This window comes from Triticum aestivum, chromosome 1A, assembly GCF_018294505.1.
Source record: "Triticum aestivum cultivar Chinese Spring chromosome 1A, IWGSC CS RefSeq v2.1, whole genome shotgun sequence".
Classification (NCBI taxonomy): Eukaryota; Viridiplantae; Streptophyta; class Magnoliopsida; order Poales; family Poaceae; genus Triticum; species Triticum aestivum.
In genome coordinates, this window is record NC_057794.1 from 555,695,000 (window position 1) to 555,699,446 (window position 4,447).

At 38.9% G+C, this 4,447-nt stretch overlaps 1 non-coding gene across 1 annotated transcript; it reads right to left on the reverse strand.

The window, feature by feature from the left end:
• Positions 1 to 4,117: 4,117 nt before the first annotated feature.
• Positions 4,118 to 4,189, reverse strand: TRNAD-GUC (transfer RNA aspartic acid (anticodon GUC)). The gene has a single exon. It is a non-coding gene; the product is annotated as a tRNA-Asp (tRNA).
• Positions 4,190 to 4,447: the final 258 nt, after the last annotated feature.

Below are 4,447 nucleotides of genomic sequence, written 5' to 3' on the forward strand. Positions count from 1 at the left end.
TATAGAACTTAACTAGCTAGATGTTAATGTTAATGATTTTTTTTGTTATTTGTTAATGATTTTTTCTGTTTTTTAATTATATATATATATATTTATTTATTTATTTATTTATTTAGTTTATTTAGTTTATATAAATGTTAGATTAATGTCAAATGTTAGATGAATTAGATAGAAATATATGTTAGATATTAATATCAAATGTTAGATGAATATTAGAATTAGCTAGATATTAATTAATGTTAGATAGTAAGTGTTTAATGTTTCACCTATATGAACATAGGAAATGTCGTCTAGCGATGAAAAAGATTTCATTATGTGCGAATACTATGAAGACCAATGCGGTCTGTGCGACAGAAATTTCCTTGTTGATAATAGGCGCTTCAGCATCAAGTTGGATGAGACATTCGAAGTGGATACAGTAAGTCACAACGACAAGTATTTTTTTCGTAATAAAGCATGACTTATGCTTCATTTGCTTAAATTATAATTTTAAATTTTCACTATTCTACTAGCGCATCCCCTGCCATGCAAGAATTTTTGTCTTGGATAAGATATGTTTCAGTGCGATGAATGATATGGAGGTAAAGAGAGTTTACTTGAAGACCGAGCATGGGTATACTTTCAACGTCAAATTATACAATGCAGACACATACACCCATTTTGAATGCAAAACTTGGTAAGCACTATGCAAGACTTATGCATTTGAGCCTGATATGGTTATCATCTTTTATATTCGTCCGGAAGATGATATTGAAGGTAACAGAGACATCTGGGTCGATGTGCAGATGCCTCCAGTTCTACCATTATATGAGTTTTCTCAACCATGTTTATGTCTTTGATATTGTTTATTCAAAAATAGTTGACAACTAATTTCTATTGTCAGCTTATTTTGGTTCAAGCAAACATGTCCGGCGCTTGGTAAACAGGACCTACTACTGTCCCGGGGCTGAACTAAACTACGAGGAGATAAGTCATTATGTTTCATGGTTTGAGGATCTTCATACTATCAAGAAAAATTTTCTTCCTGCACTTAGAAATTTTAGTACTCAAAACGTGCGACCAATAGTGATCGTATTGAACTACGGTCACATCTATAATGGAAAGATGGTAAAAAATTTACTATTTGTCCTTAGTGCATCTTTTGCATACATTATTTTTGAAGCTAAACTTTCATTGATAAGTATATTAATTACTATACGATGTTCTTCAACAGGGACTCTCGATGACAGTTGTGCCTCGTGGATTGAGACAAAAGGTCGCATATCAATGGTTAGCTTACGACCAAGATATCCTACATTGCACATGAGTGCATTCAGGATTTCTGAAATCGATGAATGCTTAATAGTGAAAGATTGGAGCAAAATTGTTAACGATCCCAGAGAAGTACTAGGGGCAGCAAGGAGAAGCGCATCCCATGATTAGGAGACAGATTCATCTGCATGCTCCAGTATGATGAATCAGGAGAGCTATACATGTTCTATGCTATTTTACCTGAGAGGGAGCAGCAGGAGTGATTTAGCTAGTTCATGCTCTTAGTACTTGTCCTCTCATGTCCGTATTCTTCGTCCTGAACTTAAATTCAAAGAGTGATTTGCTTGTTATGAACGCTTATAATATCATGACCATGTTCAACTCGATGATATCTTTGCCTCTGGTACAAGTGAATGTGTCTTCTTTAAGCTAGTGTTGGTGGTGATTAGATAGCGGTAATGACTATGATAATTAAATAGTGGTAATGATGACTACGATAATTTTTAGCTAGCTAGTATACTGTTGTTGGTGATGATATGATGCAAGAGTTTATATATTAATATGTGATGATGGTGATGATGATGATGATGAGTTATTATATATATCATTTATAAAAGAAACCGCAAATTAGTTTGAACTGGATGGATCCTAGCTAAGTGATCAAGTATATGCCATATCCATATAACTTGATCACTTAGGTGATCAAATAATATGGATATATGGCATATACTTGATCACTCAGCTAGCTAGGATCCACATGCATCCAGTCGAAACTAATCTGCGGTACTTTCACCTAATGATTTAACAACTCATTATAACGTAAAACAATCCTAAATTAAATTGATAACACAAACTTAAAGGAAAAATAAAAAATAAAATCAAAACCCACAAACATTTAGTACCGGTTGGTGTTACCAACCGGTACTAATGATCTACCGCACCCGTGGCCTGGCTCGTCCCACGTGGTGGCACTTTAGCGCCGGTTCGTGCCGAACCAGTACTAAAGGGGGGGGGGCTTTAGTGCCCACCCTTTAGTGCCGGTTATGGAACCGGCACTAAAGGCCTTTACGAACCAGGACTAAAGCCCGGTTCTGCACTAGTGGGTGCAGAAAGGAACAGACGTGTATGTGATGATTCCACCCAAACCTTTCCAAGGCGGACCCTCTCTTAATAGTACGGCTTTCCTATGACTCAAATCTACCGAAAAGAAACAAAGAGAAACGCTGTCTTCAATGAGCTTCGAGGGGCACCAAATTGTCTTGTGCTTAGACATGATATATCTGAAATGCTCAATACACACAATTAGTTGGCAAAAGCATTATCATCAATCACCAAAACTACTAAGGGATAAATATGCCCTTACAGACTCTATGTACCATGCACTCACACATTCTAAGGTACCAGTGAGTAATAACAAGAAAATTTGGAAGCCCAAGATTTCACTAAAAGTGAAAATCTTCGTGTGGTATCTTCGTAAGGGAGTTGTATTAACCAAAAACAACCTCGCACGACGCAACTGGTCAGGGAGTAAGAAGTGTTGTTTTTGTACTCATGACGAGACAATCAAACACCTCTTTTTCCAATGCAAGTTTGCACGTTCTACGTGGTCAATCATCCAAGTAGTGTCAAATTTATATCCGTCGGTAAGTGTTGCCAATATATTTGGTCACTAGTTGAACGGTATTCCAAATAGGTTTAAAGCGCTTGTAAGGATGGGAGCGTACGCCTTAATTTGGTCGCTCTAGCTATGTAGAAACGATTTGGTTTTTAACGAAAAAAATGATTCTCCTCTACTGGTTACCTTCCATTGTACGCACTCGCTTCATACGTGGTCTATGCTATAACGATCGGAGCACCAATCGCTGTTCAAGGCGGTGTGTGCGCGGTTGGAGCAGGTGGCTACGGAGGTTTTTTCCCAACATGGGTGGTAACATAACCTCCGGATCGATCCACCACCACCTTCGACATAGGCATAGTGTCGGTCTATAGGACTCTACTGTTGCCGATATGTCGGTTTATATTTCATGTTTTTTGTCAGACTTTTGGATTTGGTTGTGTGCATCTTAGTTATGCAGAGGCCGGGTGTTACGCATAATGTTTTGTATCTCTTTGATGCTACATTCTAAGATAATAAAATTGCCCTTTATCGAAAAGAAAGCGCAAATGATCAATGACATTTTATAACTGACCAACATGATGATTATGTTTAGGCAGGAACATGTGCATGCACGAAATTAATTCTGCCAAAAGGGGTTGCATTTCCATGACCTGTTGACGAACCGTAACAGGTTGGGCGATGAATGATGGATGAAAATGCTGGCGCAATTGCTGTAGATGTGCATAAAGAAAAAAAAAGACAAAGAAAGAGAAGGTTGGAGCAGGTGACTACGGAGGTTTTTTCCCAACATGGGTGGCAACATAACCTCCGGATCGATCCACCACCACCTTCGACATAGGCATAGTGTCGGTCTATAGGACTCTACTGTTGCCGATATGTCGGTTTATATTTCATGTTTTTTGTCAGACTTTTGAATTTGGTTGTGTGCATCTTAGTTATGCAGAGGCCGGGTGTTACTCATAATGTTTTGTATCCCTTTGATGCTACATTATAAGATAATAAAATCTCCCTTTATCAAAAAGAAAGCGCAAATGATCAGTGACATTTTATAACTGACCAACATGATGATTATGTTTAGGCAGGAACATGTGCATGCACGAAATTAATTCTGCCAAAAGAGGATGCATTTCCATGACCTGTTGACGAACCGTAATAGGTTGGGCGATGAATGATGGATGAAAATGCTGGCGCAATTGCTGTAGAAGTGCATAAAGAAAAAAAAAGACAAAGAAAGAGAAAAAAATGAAACGCCGTTGCCGGGGATCGAACCCGGGTCACCCGCGTGACAGGCGGGAATACTTACCACTATACTACAACGACTTTCATGCAGTTTTCTTTGGAAGATTTTTAACATTGTTGGCCTCTCAAAGTTTAGCACACTTCCGTATTGCAGCTCGAACAGGAAACGGGATCACCGCCGTCTCCGGCGAAAACATTGACATAAATAACCGAAACTAACCCTCAAAAGAAGATATAACCGGGGCCTCACGCTATAGATCGCCATGGCCAACACCCACCCCTTGTGGTCGGCACCTCCCACCAGGGCCTTCTCCGTCTCCCCCGACGGCAATCCGTGAA